This window comes from Porites lutea, chromosome 5 (assembly GCF_958299795.1).
Source record: "Porites lutea chromosome 5, jaPorLute2.1, whole genome shotgun sequence".
In the NCBI taxonomy this organism is placed as follows: domain Eukaryota; kingdom Metazoa; phylum Cnidaria; class Anthozoa; order Scleractinia; family Poritidae; genus Porites; species Porites lutea.
Genome location: NC_133205.1, coordinates 35,158,573 through 35,179,392, shown reverse-complemented (window position 1 = coordinate 35,179,392; position 20,820 = coordinate 35,158,573). Strand labels below are relative to the sequence as shown.

Here is a 20,820-nt window from a genome sequence, read left to right as displayed (position 1 = left end):
GAAAAATTTGCATTGTTTTTTGAAAGAAACGATGGCCTTAATTACTTACTCAGTTTCAACGAAAAACGAGTTGTGAACATTGTTTGGACTAGCTCAGGTACGAGCCAAGACCAGTTGCTTTATAATACATACACTTATGGGTCAAAAGCTTTTTTCCGGTAAAAAAAAATTCACACAAAATATGTCAAAATTTATGGAGCGATCGTTGTGATCACTGTGGTACATGTAGACTTCAGTTTTATGGACAGTGATTTAGTAACTCGAATGAGATTACAACATGTAAGATCATTTTTAGCAATAAATAAATCGCAGGTATGGAATCCAAGCCGTGTTGAAGGGTGTTCTTTGTCATCAAGCAAATCAATGGGAGAATGGCCAATATTTTAGGCAAAACGACCACATACAAAATTAATATGTATTAACAAATTACTGTAAACGTAGGATTTCACACATTTTTTCACAGGGCTGCAACAACCTCAGAATTCATTTAATTGCAAGAAACCCATTCATATTTCTCAGAAACTTAGCATTTCACAATTTTTTCACAGGGTAGCTTTCATATTTTAAAATAGTGATTTTGATTTCGCAGGATGTTTCTTACAATCAAGGGATATTTCAACTGTTGTTTCACACGGCTTTTTCAGTTCGAAAAAGTACCGTAAAATTCCGGAAATAAGCCCCGGGGCTTATATTTTTCAAAGGCCCTTTTTGAGGGGCTTGTTTTTGGAGGGACTTGTATTCGGAGGGGCGTATGTACGGAGGGAAATTTGCGTTTCAAAACCGATTGGGCTAGCTTGTGGTGGAAAAGGAAATTTACCATTTTTGCTTTGTTTTACTTTGTATTCGAGAGCAAATTCCAAGTACAAGCCCCCCGGGGGGGCTTATATTCGGAGAGGCGATTTAACGGAGGGTTTTTTTGCGTTACCATATTGGGGGGCTTATATTTGGGGGGGCTTATACATAGAGGGGCTTATTTTCGGAATTTTTCGGTATTTTACAATTTCACACATTTTTTCACAGGGTAGAATCAACCTCATAATTTTGTGTAAGAAGGACTTTTCATTTCACAGGGTGTTTCACAGGATGTTTCACATCCATAAAAGTTTCACATGGTTTTCACATGAACTTCACATAGGCTTCACAGGGTTGCTCCCAGTAGTGACGATGGAGGCAACGGGAAGGTCAAAATAGTAATAGGTTTAATGAGCAAAAAGAAAACTTTGCTGACGACCTGCACGTGCATCATATTTTCTTTAAATTTGTTTGCCACTCTGAATAGCTACGATCTAAACTGCGAATAGCCGTTGAATCGTGCCAAACACTCCTCTCGAAATTGGAAACAATACAGGGCTAATCTGTAAACACTCTCCATCCATAACATGCAAGACTCAATCACAGGTCACGTTAACCTGAAAAGATGACAAATATCGAAAAAGGGAACCCAGTCGCTACACTACACTCTTCTGTTTGGGTCGTACTTATGAGGCGAATTCGCCCACTTTCATAACTACTGTTTGAACAAGTTAAGCCCACCTCTACTTTAAAAATGCTTTAAGGATCCTAGAGACCTATATATCACTGTTCTCTCGATTAGCAGTCGTCAACGGATACCCCACCTCTCAGCATTTCGGCTTGGTCGTTGCCATTACCACCTTTCTTTTAGTCTTAAAACGCTGTACTCTTTAAGCTATCGATCGCGTCCTGAAATTCCTCCACGTTATTAATCTATTATATTAATGATTTCCTCTTTTACAAAAGGGCCCAGGAGTGAAAACGTGAAAGTTGTATAGGGAGTACCATAGTATCCGTTTCTTTTTTAAGTGCAATCTCATTATAGTGAAGTGGAATACAAGACGACGTCATCGTGTTTTTTTCTTTAACCAGGAGCTGCTTTATTTTATGAATAAAATACGGGGGAATCTCATTAAGATAACTACCAAGTCGGCCACAGCCGAGTCTTGACATTCATTAAGATAAGGCCGTGTGCTAAAATGTTGGATAGGTTTCCTAGTTATATTTCTTATCGATGGTAAGACAAGTATTCATCATTAGTTGATTCATGTTGCGAGGAGTTAGTACACGTTCTACCTCCTGCCGCTTTCATTGTCCAACAAATTGTACCAATTCTGGTTCACAGGTTCTTGGCGCGCAAATCGTGCATAGTAATGAGGACGACGACAAACTAGCTCTTTCTTAAAAAAAAAAAAAAATTAACTGCCCCTCCTCTCTTGTTTGCTCATTTTTGAGCCTATATCCACCCCACATTGAGCACACATCGATCCTTCACCGACCTACCCCTCATCGACCCTACATCGATCCCTCATCGACCTGACCCACATCGACCCTACATCCTCCTTTCGTTTCAAAACAATTTATTTGTAATGATACCAACCTTGAATAGTGAAGCTGTATACCACCACCACATTTCTATTGTTTTCCCTCCAAGACCACCACCTCATTTCTATTGCTTTCCCTCACCACCACCACCACCACCACCACATTTGAATTGTTTTCCCTGTCCGTCACTATCACCACGTTTCTATTGTTTTCCGTCCAAGACCGCCCCCACATTATAATTATGTTCGCCGTCGCCGTCGTCGTTGCTTAAGCACCCTATTAACCGACGCGACCGACACGTCTTGCATTAAAAGTAAAAGAAAATTTGTAGCCCTTTAAGGATCATGCATCCTCCTTTTATGTAAACATGACATAAATTAGCACCAAATTAAAGCGAAGCTTGTTCTGGGCTGAGAAATCAATAACTATGAATTGTATCCAAACTTACCCCTCCTAACTTTGAAGTTCCATATCTGGCTGTCACTAAAATTGCTCTCAGTGCTGCTAGTGTTTGCATTTGCAGCAGTAAGTGAAGTAACTGCGACTTCATACTCCTTCCAACAACCCAGGTGCAAGGTGTGGTTCGTACAATTTTTGTCCACGGGTACGGAGCTCCAAGGACTAGTCACTGCCAATGAGACCTTTCTGTAGTAGACTTTATACCCCAAGACAAAACACGCCCCATTCAGCGGTGGTTCCCATATGATAACAACGGTTTCTCCTGCTACTTCCTTGTCTTTATTCAAAATTATAGGAACACCTGAATAAAATAAGTGATGTTAAAGATCTTGAGACTGAAGCAAGGGTGATAATACAATCATATGAGCATCTTTTTTTGGAAATATAGAGAACATATTGGGCGAAGTTTAGTTCTGGAAATTTGCTAGAAAATGGAAATAAAAATCCATGAAACTTACCATGTAACGAGGTGTTGTTGTCCTTAACTGATGCACACCAAGTTTCGAGAAAAATAGTCTGTTTCATCTTTCCTACATATTATATGATGGCAAGGTAGGAGGCTGACGGCAGCGTCGCGGCTCCGATCGACCCTAGACCAGCACGATTTTTTTCGCGAAAATCGGATCCAGTCGCTGAATAAACACGCCAGGCTCGTGGAACATACATTTTTCTTAACCCTGAAACCAATGAAGCATCTCCAGCTAGCAACGCGAAGCCAACAGGTTCCGTAGATTACGTTAACCTTCTAAAGTGGCGGCCCAAAGCCGTTAGGATCACAACTGGTCCAATTCAAAAATGGCATTGAGCTCGGGGCGCCTGGTAACAAGTATAATAAGTCCCTGCGGAGGAAAGTGTGTAGCCGGACGATGAGTTAATTCCTGGAGCACTCTGGGACTCCCTTCTCTCCACGGGGACTTAATATACTCGTCACTAGGCGCCCCGAGCTCCGTTGGACCAGTAGTGATCCTAACGGCTTCGGGCCGCCATTTTAGAAGGTTAACATAAGAGTTCTACGGAGCCTGCTGGCTTTGCGTTGCTAGCTGGAGATGCTTCGAGGTTTTAGTGTTTAGAGAAATTCATGTTTCACGAGCCTGGCGTCTCTATTCAGCGACTGGATTCGATTTTCGCGAAAAAAAAATCGTACTAGTTTAGGGTCTATCGGAGCGCTAGCCTCGACGCTGCCGTCAGCCTCCTACCTTGCCACTATACTATGTAGGAAAGATGAAGCAAACCACTTTTCTCGAAACTTTGTGTGCATATTAAAGGGGCTGTGTCACGGCAGTCCAGTTCATTTTGTTTAATTTTGCCAATTACTCGCCCTCAGTCGCCATGGAACTTAAAGTAAGCAAAGAAATTACATGTAAATGACAAAATAAGAGCCCCGAGACAAACAAATATGTCTCCTGAGCATTATTTTTGAAGTTGCAAGCGGCAGGGATCAACTTTGAAACTGACTGTTAGGCTGAACAGTTTTCAAAAATCCTAATGTCAATCCGTTTCAATCTTCTTCAGTTTTGCCCATCCGTGACATCTGTTGTTTCTGTTAAGTTATTTTAACGTTCCTTTAAAGTTTTAAGCGGTTATTTTCATGTTTCTCTTAATTTAAAGGGCATTTTGTAATTTCCTAATTTGGCTGAATTTCGTGACACAGCTCGCTTAAGGACAACAACTCGCCACGTGGTAAGTTTCATCGATTTTTATTTCCATCTTCTAGCAAATTTCCAGACCTAAACTAACGTCGCCCCATGTGTTATCTATATTTACTCATGTTATGAAACCCGTACTTGACACAAACAGTGAGCCTGGGTTACCTGTGATTTAATCACTTTCGTAAGTGAAATCAAATGTTTTTGGGCAAAAAGAGATAGAATTGAAAGCTCTTTGAGAGTTTCAAATGTCTTTCAAGACTTGAACTTCCTTACCTACCTCTTACTTTGGCAATTTCATCACGGGACAGTGCGGTGCCAAAAACATACAAATCCATCACTGATCCGTGGAACTGGTGATCTTTCCAGTGACCGTCGTTGGCAATCTTGTAAGGGTTACGAGTAAGTGTGTAAAACTTAGTCCCAGGAGTAAACGATCTGTTACCCACTATGATGCCGTTAGCGTAGAGGTTGACATCTTCTGTCACGTGGTTCCAGGTGACTGCAATGTGCGTCCAGGTATTAAATGAAAGTGTAGTACTCCAAACGGACCACCATTCTTCAGAGCCGTGGCTATGGCGCCGAAATAACAGTCGATCACGAGAGATGAAAAGCATAAACTGCCATGGATTCTGCCAATCATTATAGATTGTCTGTTCTCCAGACTGTGTTTGTTTTATCCAGCAGCAAATGGTAAAACTCCTGCCGTTAAGATGAACTGCTGGGGCAGTAGCGAATGAATTTTGAACAAAATGAGGAGCCGTACTGCCTGAACACCATCCTTTGACAAACTCCAGTGATTTGCTAAAGCTACATTAAAGATAAAAATAATTAGAAGATATATACCGCATTTAGCAAGCTGTATATTTAACAATCTTTGAATTCGCCTTTCGTATGATGTTGAGAGTTATGCAGATCGAGGCGAATGTTACCCACCAAAGCCGAAGGCCGAGGTGAATAACAGCCTTAATTCGAGATCTTCATAACCTGGAACATCAATGCCATATCATTAACAGTATATTTATGTCCTGAACACAGACCCATGCCAGCTGTTTATGAAAAATTAGGCGGAGAACTTAAGCCAGTAAACTAAGAAGCATTATGTAAGAATGACAAGGAAGAATGGTATTCGGTTGAACGAAGTCAGCCTTCTTTGATTTCCATTTGCTCCTATTTACAAGCTCCCTGCCTGCTACATTTTAAAAAAAGCAATTTACATGACTAACGTTATATCTTGATCCTTTCCATCTAGCAGCCAGTGACCAAGGATTAACATCTCTAAAGGAAAAAAAGGCAATAGTACAGCTAAGAAAACACATCCACGGGTAACAACGGATCAACAAACATGAAAATGAGAAACGTGAAAAACTATTACACACACAATTTTCTCCCTTTATTTAGTACATAATAACAAAAACGGTTCGGTTTAATTACATTCAGTTCTCGCGGGCAAGTATCACGAGAAATGCATCCTTAGATAAAGATTTCCTAGCCTGAATTGCCATTAATTTGCATTATTTTATCCCTATAATTTTGAAAGGTAGAAATTGTCAATAGGGCCTATTTTTAACGATACCTTTTTGGCCACAAAATTATTACAGCTTTCACAAATTTATCGTCTTATAAGAAAGAAAGGGTCATGTAAACTATTCGTGGTCTTCAAAGGCTGCCAAATCGTTGTGGTTTGATGTACGAGTCAACGAAATTTGTGTAAAATTTCGCTTTACCGGCCGGGAAGTGGATTTTGAGCCCCGGGGAGCAAAATGAGTTTTCTCGAATTTTAACAAAAGAACGCGTTATTTGGGAAAACTAACTACAGCATGTTTCATTACTCATTAAGGGTTATCGATCAGCCAAAAATGATCGAAATTCGAATTTTGAACTTGCGCCACAAAAAGTCGATTTTGGTCGATATTTACAGAGAGTCGCTCTTTGGACTTCCTCGAAGTGTGGTATTTTGCATTAGGCTCGGCCTTTTTAACTCCTGAGATATTGTTCATGACACTCAACCAGGGGCGGATCCGGGGATTTTTTATTCGGGGTGAGGGTAATCTTTGATTCCGAAAACACTGAAACGTTTTTTGCGGCTAATTATTAGGGACCCTAAGATCAGAGGACGGCCACGACAGAGAAAATTGACGTCGCTGAAAAAAGTGACTTCGCGTTCTTTCAATCTTCATCGCGATTACTTCAAGTTACTAACTTTGTCAAACGAAGGCCAACCCTACTAAAGTTGAATTCCTAAGAACCATATCCAAGTTCAGAAAGGGAGAGGAAATTTCGTCGTCTCTTGTGTACTTCTTCGGTACAACGTGAAATTAAGCATTTTCCCGTCGTAGTCGTGCAGTGACGGCAAAGAAATGTACAAAAAAAGCGAGATGCACGTGCAAAGTTGTTGCTGTGGTTATTAAACCTATTGCTTTTGTGACGTTCCAGTTGCCGTTGCCGTCGTCGGATCTTAAGGTCCCTATTTAACAACTACGACTGCGACGGCAACGAGAACATAAAGAAGCAATAGGCTAAGAACCTGTCCACACGTATCCATATTTGTATGAAAACGCAACTTTTTTTCTCCGTTTTCAAAACAATTCGCGTACACTCGTGGCATTTTCGCATCCTTTTCGCCCGTCCACACGTAACTACTATACGACGAATCGACAACGATAACTTACCCGCCTGTGCATGCTTAACGCATACGTGTTCGCTATTATAAGCCCCCGAAATAATAAATTGGCGCCATCTTTGAATTTTTATGGTGTGGGTTTATATAGTTGTGGCGTTCTTCAAAGTCTCAGAAAAAGTTTAAAATGTCAAAATCAGGGCAAAAACAAAGTCAAACTAAAGGGAGATCCAACCTTCCGCCTCTTGACACCGGCAGCCAAAGTAATCTGATAATGTTCTGCCGCCTCCAGATCGGATACGTATGGACAGAAGTCATCCTTAAAAAAAAGTTGCGTTTCAAAAATACTTCCGGTTGGCGTCCTTGGTACCAAGAACGTCTGGTGCTTAAGTTCCCTATTGTCTAACCTTCACAAACGACTGATGCATCTTCACCATGGACACAGTTGTGGTCTCCCCAGCCATTATGTTGACACATGTCAATGGAACTTTCGCTCCCCCGGCATTCAACATTGTCTAGCCATATTGTTCCAATTCCGGGACCGAACGAGGCTCTTCCTATGGCAGTTAATGCTGAAGGATATCCCAGTTGGCGACATACAACAACTGCGTCCCTCAGATCCCAGCTATCGCCACACACAGTTCCCCATGTACCATTGTAAAATATTTCCACTCTTCCTTCTGACGTTCGATTTCCATTTGCTAACCTTAAGACGTTGTCTACAAGCAAAGCACGATTTTTAAAAAAACGTTTTAATATTTCTCAAAAATAGATAAATATATAACTATTCCTAGTTATCATTATGGGCGGGGTAGTGTTTCAGGGAAACTAAAGCACTCCTAGTTATGATCACTGAATCCGGGACCTAATGGCGTTTTTTTCGTATGTAACCCGAGTGGTCGTATCGAGCAGCGACGTCATGATTCCCGTCATTTCAAACTTTTCTCAATGAACAAGGTTTGCTCGGAATATTTATGTGCGCCGAATGGTTTCTTGTGGTATGCGAAAAATATGAGAAGTATTTTCCAAACAAAAATGAAGGGAGAAAGAAAAGAAAACGCCGACTGTTATAAAGATTTTCAGAGAATTTTTAGGAGTGGCTTTCCGTAAATATCGACCCACGGTCGGCACAAGTTCAAAATTTGATTTCGCTCATTTTTGGCTCATCGATAACCCTTAACCCTTAACCCTTTCATTACTCATTAAAATGAGTAATGAAACATGTTGTAGTTAGTTTTCCCAAATAACGTGTTCTTTTGTTAAAATTCGAGAATTTTGCCCGTTCGGGGCTCAAAATCCACTTCCGGTAAAGCGAAATTTTACACAAACTTCATTGGCTCGTACGTCAAACTACAACGATTTGGCAGTCTTTGAAGAATACGAATAGTTTTTATGACCCTTTCTTCCTTATAAAACGATACATTTGTGAAAGCTGGAATATTTTTGTAGCCAAAAAGGTATTGTTAAAAATAGGTCCTATTGACAATTTTTACCGTTTAAAATCATGGGGATAAAATAATGCAAATTTTAACCACGCGCTATAACTTTAACTTTCGCAAATTGACTTTCTACGGCATTACTAGGCCCCAATCTATCAGAGAATCGAAACAAATCTCTGGGCAAACGATTTTAAGTAGCCTGCAAGACACTGAGTTCAACCCTATTTATGCGAAAAATCGCGACATTCGCATGGTAAAAAATAGCGTGACACGTCCCGTCACGCCAGTGTTACCAAAAGAGCAGCCGTCCGTAGATATCGCCTGGGGGTGTGCAAAATGAAAAAATCGAAAACCCCCAAACTTTGTCAGAATATAGGTCTAGGTAAACTATTTCTAGAAAAATAACTTTTAGTTCGATTGGATTTTTATTTTACGCGTACGGCGACCGAGTCGGTTCGGAAGCAATTTTCACAGGCTCGAGACCATATATTACTTAAAAATCGTTTAAAAATTAAAGAAGTTAAAAAACTCTGCCTCTGAAAATCTAGAAAGAAAGAACACAACTTAACCAATAGTTGTGATGTTGAATTTTCCTTTTCGATAGCAAATCTGGATTTTTTGGATTTTTAATAATTTTACTTATTAACCGATTTTCGATAAAATTACCGATAAAATTGGCAAATTTCAGACACAAAAATCACTACTTGGTATACGGCTTTAGCCATAACTTTCCTACCAATAAAAAGAGCAAGGTGTCTTCCTCAAATAAATGCAATAAAAGTTTTGGGCAATCTCGCAGAGAAAATTTTGACAATTTTTGTCACGACATTTGAAGGCGGTTAAACCAATAAAAATGCTCCATTGGCCAGATTCCTACAAAGCTTTATGCTATTGAGCAATATTGATTAGACTCGACTTATTTGCATTTCTTTTGCCTAATTATTTCACTTACAATGCGCACGTTGGCAGGATGTATAAAGACTAAATATAATACTTATCTCTTAGAAAATGAAGATGTTTTGGAAATATATAACCGGCTATTACGGTCTCCTCACATCACTGATCACCGTACCTGCTCGGAGCGGGAAGGAGAATGGGTTACTCACTTTTGTCGTAGGGTAGGTGATGCTCCAGGGGAACGGGGAGGGGAATGTCAGCAGCACTGAGTCTGAAAAGTTCTGGACTAAGTAAGATTTGTGCTGCATAATGCACTAAATCATTCCTAAAACTAAAATCTAAAAGGAAAAAAGATATGTCAGTTGGCTGGTTGAAAGTACGACGAACTGATCACGAAACTTTTGAGAAACAAGAAATTAGGCCACATGCGTTATCTATTATTTTGGAATATCTCGTCTGCTGATCCTGGCATGCTTGTTTTAAGCGAAAAGATCATCGGATTATAGGAAGACCCCAAGGAGCTACAATCTTGGACAGAATCACGAGAAATGAAACAGCAAACCCCCCCCCCCCCCCCATCCAAATCATGAATGAAACCGCGCAAAAGCCAAAATGCACCATTTTCCCATCCTTGTTAGGAGGGGGGGAGGTATAAATTTCCCATCTATTTCTTACAATCATCGAAGACAACCTGGCGGAATACTTAATATTAATTACTCAAGACTGCGCGATGAAATTCCTGCCCCAGGCAGCTCAGTACCCCGGACACTTGTGAAGGCAAAACCACGATGACAAACTACTGAGGGTCAGCGGGATCTTTAGTAGACCTGGATCAGTAACATCTTCAGTGCTGACCAAATTTTAAAATTAAAACAGTAAACTGATCCTTACGGCAAGAAGAGTGACAGAAAAAAAGAAAGAAGGAAAACAAAAATAAAAGGGCATTAGAACCCCGAGGTATAAATCAACGTAATGACCTCGGTAAGTGACATTTATCTTTTTAGTAGCCTATCATTTTCTGTTAACTATGTATTCAAATCTCGCATGTGTAACCTGACTTTCGAATTCATCTTGCATCTGTATTCACTTTTTGTAATTTTTTATCCTCCGTTGAAGGTTTGTGTTGCAGACCGAAATACTGGGCAAATGTAATTCATCGTTTTGATGATCAAAACTCCCTAACCTCCAAATACATAGAAAACTGGGAAAGACTTACACACAGCCAGCGATCGGCGTTATCGGTGTGCCCCCGGGGCCCCCCGGGGGTGTGCCCAACGCAAAGCCCTCGATTAAAGCCAGCTCTTTTTTTGCCCAGTTCAAGGATGCGTATATAAGCACATTTCAGCGCCCGGACTTACATTAGAGAAAATATCAGTTTCTCGAGGAGAAGCACAGTCTTTTGGGAAGTTTACCCCAGCTGAGCGCCCGGGTAACTCTCTATGATAGTAGCATATACGGCAACTGGCTCCGCCCGAAAGGGATAGCTAAGGTTTCAGGTATATTGGAGGGTAGCGGATTTTAATATTAAAAGTATATATGAAAGAATGAGAAAAGGACCCAAAACGAAGGATTAAAAAACAAAATGCAGAGAAAATATCTTGTTTTTTTTTTATCTATTCATACAGTTTTAAAAAAAGAAAAAGAGAGGGACAGTGCATTCAAAGCAGTTTGAAGGGATGCAAAGAAAAGCGACTTTTTAAGGGACACCATTTTTTTTAATGGAAAGTACACGAAAGAGGACACCTTTTCAGTCAAAAATGGTATATAAATGGATAATGGGTTCATTCCTGGGGCAGTGACTCCCCGTATAAAATTTTGGTAGGTACCCAGTGTCGTTGGGCGTGACAATGTTGCGTTTGATATGCTGATCTGGAAAACGAAGATATTCAGTAAAACTAATTGATGAACGGGTAAAATCGAGCTCTTGTAACTAATTACTGAGATTTTAAGCATGTCTCTTCCAACATTCCCAACAAAGTATTGTTCCAATTTCATTGCGTAATAACAGAAAATCTGATAAGAAAATTTACCCTTTTGGGACTGAGTAGTTGAATGGCCTTACTGCTAAATCTCCTGGCATCCAAGCTAGCGAGGAATTGTGTCTCATGGCTTGTGCGCGAGCGGAGGTAGGCAGGGAGTCGGGGTGTGGAATTGGGGTTATGGAAGTCCCGGAGTTGTCAATCGATAAAAATCGGTAGCAATCTAGTGATTTTTATTAATTATTATTTTATTAATAACGGAAATCGGTGAAAATCGATAAACTGAATAGCTGTGTCAAATCGATATTATCGATTTTTCATGGTTTTAACGATTTATAACGGAAGTCCGCCATTGTTGTTTTTTGGCATGAGTTAAATAGTACGGCTAAGAAGACACATCCACGAGTAACAACTGATCAACAAACATGAAACTGTGAAAAATTATTACACACACAATTTTCTCCCTTTATTTAGTACATAATAACAAAAACGGTTCGGTTTAATTACATTCAGTTCTCGCGGGCAAGTATCACGAGAAATGCATCCTTAGATAAAGATTTCCTAGCCTGAATTGCCATTAATTTGCATTATTTTATCCCTATAATTTTGAAAGGTAGAAATTGTCAATAGGGCCTATTTTTAACGATACCTTTTTGGCCACAAAATTATTACAGCTTTCACAAATTTATCGTCTTATAAGAAAGAAAGGGTCATGTAAACTATTCGTGGTCTTCAAAGGCTGCCAAATCGTTGTGGTTTGATGTACGAGTCAACGAAATTTGTGTAAAATTTCGCTTTACCGGCCGGGAAGTGGATTTTGAGCCCCGGGGAGCAAAATGAGTTTTCTCGAATTTTAACAAAAGAACGCGTTATTTGGGAAAACTAACTACAGCATGTTTCATTACTCATTAAGGGTTATCGATCAGCCAAAAATGATCGAAATTCGAATTTTGAACTTGCGCCACAAAAAGTCGATTTTGGTCGATATTTACAGAGAGTCGCTCTTTGGACTTCCTCGAAGTGTGGTATTTTGCATTAGGCTCGGCCTTTTTAACTCCTGAGATATTGTTCATGACACTCAACCAGGGGCGGATCCGGGGATTTTTTATTCGGGGTGAGGGTAATCTTTGATTCCGAAAACACTGAAACGTTTTTTGCGGCTAATTATTAGGGACCCTAAGATCAGAGGACGGCCACGACAGAGAAAATTGACGTCGCTGAAAAAAGTGACTTCGCGTTCTTTCAATCTTCATCGCGATTACTTCAAGTTACTAACTTTGTCAAACGAAGGCCAACCCTACTAAAGTTGAATTCCTAAGAACCATATCCAAGTTCAGAAAGGGAGAGGAAATTTCGTCGTCTCTTGTGTACTTCTTCGGTACAACGTGAAATTAAGCATTTTCCCGTCGTAGTCGTGCAGTGACGGCAAAGAAATGTACAAAAAAAGCGAGATGCACGTGCAAAGTTGTTGCTGTGGTTATTAAACCTATTGCTTTTGTGACGTTCCAGTTGCCGTTGCCGTCGTCGGATCTTAAGGTCCCTATTTAGCAACTACGACTGCGACGGCAACGAGAACATAAAGAAGCAATAGGCTAAGAACCTGTCCACACGTATCCATATTTGTATGAAAACGCAACTTTTTTTCTCCGTTTTCAAAACAATTCGCGTACACTCGTGGCATTTTCGCATCCTTTTCGCCCGTCCACACGTAACTACTATACGACGAATCGACAACGATAACTTACCCGCCTGTGCATGCTTAACGCATACGTGTTCGCTATTATAAGCCCCCGAAATAATAAATTGGCGCCATCTTTGAATTTTTATGGTGTGGGTTTATATAGTTGTGGCGTTCTTCAAAGTCTCAGAAAAAGTTTAAAATGTCAAAATCAGGGCAAAAACAAAGTCAAACTAAAGGGAGATCCAACCTTCCGCCTCTTGACACCGGCAGCCAAAGTAATCTGATAATGTTCTGCCGCCTCCAGATCGGATACGTATGGACAGAAGTCATCCGTAAAAAAAAGTTGCGTTTCAAATGAAAACGGACACGTGCACGTGTGAACAGCGCCTTAATAAGCAAGACAGTAATGCACGTGCATCAAACATTTTTGTACATTTCTCTGACGTCCGTACACGAATACGACGTGAAATTCTCTCAAGTGACGTTTTACGACGTTGACGTACGTGACTTTTTTTATTACACTCATACTACGGTACCCTCCCAAAACTACATTTTTTGTGGCTAATTATTTAACAACTACGACGGCGACAGCGACGGCAAAGAGAACGTGTATACGATGAATCGATTTGAAAACGATAATTTACTCGCCTGCTCGTGCTTGACGTATACGTGTTCGCTATTATAAGCCAGCGAAATAATAAAATGGCGCCATCTATGATTTTCTTTGGTGTGGGTTTATATTGTTGTGACGTTCTTCAAAGTCGCAGAAACAGTTTTAAATGTCAAAATCAGAGCAACGTCAAACTAAAGGGAGATCCAACACTGGTAGCGAAAGTAGCCTGATAATGTTCTGGCGCCTCCTGGAATAATCTGCTTGAAGAATTAGCAAAGCTGAATTTGCTTGAAAACAAGCAGTTCGGTTAGAGATAAGCCCAAGTATAAAAGACAAGAAAGGGAAGCGCCTGTCCGCCATCTTGAATAACTTTCTAATATTGCGCGGAGTGGATTGGAACTGAAAGCGTGTCCTCAGCATTTTCGATACCGTAAATCCTTTATTAAGCCCCCCGCTGGGGGCAAAATTTTTTTTTTCAAGTGCAGTTTTTTGAGGGGGGAGGGGGGCTTGTTTTATTTAGTGAAATGTATGAACGGAAGCAAGTTTTCTCGAGGACGGACTTGTGCAACGTGGTTATCGGGCGCTATACTGCTTTTTCTAACAATAAGAAAATGGCAACAATTCTCCACGGAGAACTAGGGCGTAAAGATGAAAAAGTTCAGCACATGAAGTTGGAGGTAATGCGGTTGAAGACCAAAAACAATATGAATTTTCAGCCTGAATAAACCATAACTGCTCAGTACACGTTAATTGTGTTTGAAGACTAAGGATGGAGTGGAGGGAGAGGGGAGGGGACTTAATAGAGACGGGGGGCTTATTAACTTTCCTCCTCTGAAAAGGGGGGCTTAACAAAGGATTTACAGTAAGTTCCGTTTTCGTTATTTACCCACACGTTCACGTGAAAACAGCGTTTTCAGAAAGTTCCACTCTGGAGAGCGTTTTCGAAAAGCTCCGTTTTCATTGATCGTTTTCATCGGATACGTGTGGATGAAAGTCGTATCCATAAAGAAAAATTCGCGTTTTCAAATTAATGAAAACGGATACGTGTGGACAGGGCCTTATAATAAGCAAAACAACAATGCACGTACATCAAACATTTTTGTCCATTTTTCTGACGTCCCTGCACGAATGAAAGGTGAAATTCTCTCAAGTGACGTTTTACGGCGTTGACGTTACTTTTTTTATTACGCCCATACTACGGTACCCTCCCAAAACTACATTTTTGAATGTGCCTGAAATTTATTTGCCAAAATGTAACACGCGTTTCAATAAAAAGTAGTCAAAGAAGTAGTGAAAAACAATTACAGGTTTCGCTTAAGTCCCCCTCCGCCTCCCCTCTCAAATAACCCCTCCCCCCTTTTCTCGGGGAAAGAAAGTTAATAAACCTCCCTTCTTTTAAGGCCCCACTCCCCTCCTCTTTTTACTTTTTACTACCAAATGCTAAACTGTATTAATCAATCACAACGGGAAAAATTCTTGTGAACTGATCCGGGATCATAGTCTATTCGCCAACTGGAAGTTTGGAATGTTTTTGATCCTCGGCTGCATGACCGCCAACTTCTTGTGCCTGAGCTTTTACTCTGTATTCTAGTCCTTTGTGGAGAAGTGATACCATCGTCTTTGCTAAATTGAATAAGCCTCTCCCCTCTTAAATAAGCCCTCCGTTTCTATTAAGTTCCCCCCCCAAATGTGTTTGAAATTATATATAAGCCACCCGGGGGGTGATAATCGAGGATTTACGGTAGTTTCAAGGGAAAATATATTCATTTTGATTTTGTCTTTCATTATTTATATAGTCGTATATTTGAATTAACTTACCAGATGCAGATACATGCACTCTAGTCAGTAAGATCAGATAAGCCTGCCAAACGAAACCAGATAGATGAAAGTCAAAACGATTGACTGTGTTGAAGTTTTTCCTGCGCTAACATTTAAATACTAATACAAGACCATGAAGAATGGACTTGGGATTCAGCTAGAACAGGTTCCCTATCTTCATAGAATGTTTTTTCGTCACTAGAAAAATGTTTTTTCTTCGCCAGTAAAAACCAACGTTTGCTCGAGACATGTTGGCTTTATTTATTTTGGAGACACAGTCAGTAGCCATGGTGACAGAATATGGCGTCACCATGAAGTCAAGGCTAAACGTAATATAATGCTTACCGAAAGTACAATAATTTCAAATTCTAAACACCCTTAACATGGCTAAACAAACAAATGTTTGGATAAATTTGGAGTGAAACATAAGGTGGCGGCCTTTGACTTTAGAGGTGATCGACCCGTAAATAACCAATTGGGTAACAGAGACAAAGCTTAAATTCTGTTTTCTAAGCTGTGGAACCTCTTTACAACGGTAACCATGGGAACAGATCAGAGTTAAATGGCCGAATAGGCCATTTTACAGTTATGGATGGAAGCGAGGCTGGAGTTGACCTTGTTTTGAAACAAACCTTCCTGCCTTCTTATGTAAATCAAGTTATTCTTATGCAGTAACTAGTATTTTTCAAGGACAATTTCCATAACATATCAAAGGAAAAACAAGGTCACCGTCGGCCTCACATTCACTCAAAGGCTAGGATATTAAGTTTACAACTGTAAATTGGTCTATAGGAAACCGTTATAAAATCTTAGTTATCTGGCCACAATTTATGGACAAACGGGGACAAAACAAAGTTTCTTGTATAATAATTCTTTTCATTTAGATTTTTAGCATGGGTACTTAATAAAAAAACTATATAAAATGTTTCTAAATAAAGCGCGAACCAAATATTCAGCAAAAACGTTTAACTCATTTGAAAATTGAAAGAGAATAGCCAGCTAAGAACCCAATCTGAGTTAATGATTCCTCTTCCCTGCGGCAGTATTATCAGTTGCCCTTCAAACAAGTGGGCACCAACGTTCTTCAAAGTGGCGAGCTACAAATTCTTTCTATTTCAATTCACAGAGAATGATCTAAGAGAGCGAATCCCTGTGCCCCATGATAATTTTTTTTAAATCTATTTAAAGTTCGCGCGCGTGCTGCGAGGGTTATTTTTGTCTGTTGTTTCCGTGACCCGCGCGGTCTACTTTCACGTGAACATGACATGTTTCGCCGCCAAACATTTGAAGTTTGACAGCCATTATAGTAATTAGCGCCAGGAGCCGATACTCCTGTTGTTGACATGTTTTTGATCAGCGCGTTCCACTCATAATTGCCCCCCCGTAGGGATTTCGCCCAGAGGCGAAATCCCGAGGAGGCACCCTCAGTAACTCGCGCGTATATTAAATGACAGTACTTACAGTTCAAATATACAGTCAGTATACTAGAAAAAATCTCGATTTACTCGAACTGGGGCCGCGAGGAATCGGTAGGTAATGATGACGTTTCTATTGTTTGCGCCCGCAAGTACGAAATGGTTAGGATGACGTAAAGACGGAAAATCCCTAAGGGACCGCCCAGGTAGATTTTGTGACATTTATTGTGCAGTCATACTTCGATACTCTTTTGCGTTACGCAGTGACATTCTGTGGAGCAGTTGTTTTGAAAGTTATGGACCAAAAGACACTCGTTAAGCGCAGGGGAGGTTATAAGGTGCGTTTAACTGTGTATATATAAACACTTGGAGAGTTTGCCAGACACGAGTTCACAACTAGAATCTTTGATTTCTTTTGGAAATCTTGCCAGACACTCTTTCTCTCTCTTTGACCGGAATAAGACTCAGCCCCAAACAAAGCAAGACGAATGAACAACGGCTAGCTTATCACTAGCAGATTGATGGACATTTACAGAAATTCGCCGACAATCAAATTCTGTGCTGACTTATTCCCTGCTCACAGACGTCCTTCCGTTATAAAGTTTCAAATAAGACTAGAATGCGCTAGCGTGAAACGATCAAACATCCTTTTAATTTCTAAGGCTTACTTTCCGGCAAATAAAATGAACTGAATGTAAAAAGGGAAAGAGAAATAGCGAAAAATTAAACTTCTAATTAAATCTCTTCTTATGGTTTAGAATAAACTATTCTCGAAACTGAGAATGTTTTGATCAAAGCTGTGTAAATCGAGCTGAAACTGTGCATGGAACCTTGCGTTTCCTGTATTTATCTCACCTATTGTATGGAATATGTGTGAAAATCTTCATTATGAATCGGTATGTTTCAAAAAGCTACACAACTAGCCTGTTCCAAGCGTTCAGATAGTGGAGAGCGGTGCGAAGTAAAGATAGCGATGAAAAGTAGAGGGGGACTGGGGAGAGAGGTGCGGGAACGCTTGTAAGAATTTTTAACAAAAGTGCGTTCCGGTATACCAGATCCTGGTATACCCTCTGATTGGTTGATTTTGACAGTTTTTGTCAACAGTGGAGCGTCTTCGATCACAGCGAGAAATGCGATATGGCGATGATGACAGATTATACGTTCCGTCCAGAATTCGAACTCGCAACAAACACAGAGCTGAGTGACTTTCCAAACGTGGAGGCTAAATGCAAAGATCAAAGGAACTGTTTAAAACACGTAGTCGGCAGGATAGATGTCTTCGCAATTTCACCGACTGGCTTTGGAAAAGGGCTTATTTTCCAGCTTTTTCCTCTAATAAAGCGTGCGTTGGAATGAAGGCAGGATAGAATGCCATTTACGATTGTTGTGGTAACTCCGTTGATTGCCATCATGAAAGACCAAGTGGAACATTTCAACAAAATCGGAGTAGCGGCGGCAATGATGGGAGAAGATGTGGATGAAGTCGTTAAAAGTGGAAGCTGTGAAATTGTATGATACTTAAAAATTCACTCAAAGGCGTACTGCAGTCACAAATCGTGGTTGTCTAAGGAATGGACAAAAGGACTTCAAAGGAAAGCTTGGAAAGCAAGTTGCAGCTATCGCTATTGACGAGGTCAACTCAATCATCGAGTAGTAAATTTTCCCTTCGTTTGTTGGGCATTTTCATTGTTCGAGTTAACGATCTGTATTGAAACGGCTTTCTATCGAAATGAGCGATATTTGTTTGTCACTTGATTCATAATTTTTTTGTCACGTACACGCTGAAATCATGTTTTAAAGCCGTAAATAAATTACTTATCCCACTCTCTATTGTCTGCAAGTCTTACATTAGGTTTTTAGTAAGATTATGTACACATAATATTAATTTTGATGTGAGAAATTTTGATTTATTCCTAAGAAAAATAATAAATGTATGGGGCTGTAACATCAGTCTTAATTGACAAGTGAAGACCACCTACAGCTGACGCGGTCTGAGTGGGCGGATGAGTCTATTTAAAACGAATCTAACAGGCGTTCCCTCTTTCACCTCCCCCCCTGCCTCGCTTTTATTTTTTCGCGCTCCTTTTTTCTTCGCACCGCTCCCCACTATCTGAACGCCTGGAACAGGCTACTACACAACCAGCAAAAATACTGTTGACCGACAATATACAAAACGGGGGCAGCTGTAGTGTCAACTATTACTAGTTTAGGAATGAATTTCATTTGTAAAGGGACTGCAGTATTGGAGTGAAAATTTCACTTTGAGATTAAAGATTGAGATTTTCTAACGGCTGGTAGCCTTTTAAAGTAACGAATTTTGAATTCTGACATACCGTGAAAGCCAAAGGCAAAGGTTATCACGCGCGTAACACGAAACCTTTAATAGGTGGCTGGCTTCAATTGTTTATGCAAATGTGCAAGATATTTTTTCTCTTTTTCCAGGAATATTTTTCGTTCAGAAATGGTACATTTGCTTTTTACTGCATTACTTCTTCTTAACGTCTAATACTTGCGATGAATATTTCGCCCTGTGAACACTAATCAGGTCAGATGCTTCAACCTGTTAGACAGTCGCTACTGGATGCCAGAGACCTTTTTATGCACGTTTTCCGGTTTCGGTCAATTCTTGTAGTGAGCGGTGTGCCCATATTTGTCCAGCGCCCTCTCAAAATTCAAATGTTTGGCGGCCAAACATTCATGTTTGAACCCACTTTGAACCTGTTTTCTCGTTACGTGTCCACGGTTGGATCCAGACGACGGTATCACAGTTCGCGGGTGTGCGTGGATGTCGCGGGAAGAGACAGTTGTCGTTTTTGTACAATAGGTTGTTGGTTGTTTATATACTGATGTAGCAAAGACCTCAATTAGCAATTTCCGTCGAGACGGAACCGCTTTCTCAGGCGAACTTCCACAAGCCAGGACCGTTTCTGCTCTTTGGCAGCTACTCTGGCCAGATTTCTCCACGTAGAAATCTTTTGACTCGTCGACGAAAGTCATACCAATTTTGCACGTCGTATCGCTTGGTGTGCGTGATCGGCAGTGAAATGAATTACCCGCCAAGTTTAAAATTACACGACGCCACTCTAACCCACCAATAAGGTGGCGCCCTTAAAATAGCCACGCAGTATGACACAGAGCCAAGAATAGATTGAAAATAATTTTCATGGGAAGAGGGTCATTTATGGGGCACTCGCTCTGTTAGATCATTCTCTCTTTCGATTCTACTCCACTCGTACTACTTTGCAAACACACTTAGTTTACATGTACGTACCGTAAATATTTGCCGGGCAGTCTTCATTACTTTCTAAACTCCGCCTTTGCCTTGAGCTAGAAGACTGTACAAACAAAGATGACTGTAAGTATACAAAGCAGGTTGATTTTCTGACGAAGGGATTTAGAATAGAATGGTCTCAATAAGCGGGAAAACCCTTGACAAAAAAAGGCAAGCCTGGTTTTCAAGTCGCACTTACGTCCAGGCTCGATAGAAAGCTTAACCAGGAAACGTTCTTGAGGTCGCGAACGCCGACCAGAAGTCACTCGCGCCAGTGTGAATACACTGCGCATCTGTTTGCGTCCGTGAGGTCAGGTTGCCGACGCCAGAACGCCAGGCAGATTTGTCGCTACCAATCAGGGGGCAAATTTTTGTTATTATAAATTTTCTTACACGCTTTTGGTAAGATGATATTCCTTTGAGAAGACGTAGCTTTTTGGAATTATTTCTATATAAGGTATATGGCACAATAACGAACGCATGAAAACAAGGCTACGTCGGGGGGGGGGGGGGGCTACGAGGGGCTAAGGCTACGGGGGGACAGGGGGCTATTCTTTCAATTTTTACAGCGTTCTCTTGAATTTTTTTATTGTTTTGATTTTCGTTTTGACAAAATACATCTTTAGGCCATCATGCCTGTTTATC

The 20,820-nt window shown here is 40.5% G+C and overlaps 1 pseudogene; it reads right to left on the bottom strand.

The window, feature by feature from the left end:
• The window catches only part of LOC140938295 (uncharacterized), a 43,312-nt pseudogene extending 23,077 nt beyond the window's left edge, over positions 1–20,235 (bottom strand).
• Between the last annotated feature and the right edge of the window lie 585 nt (positions 20,236–20,820).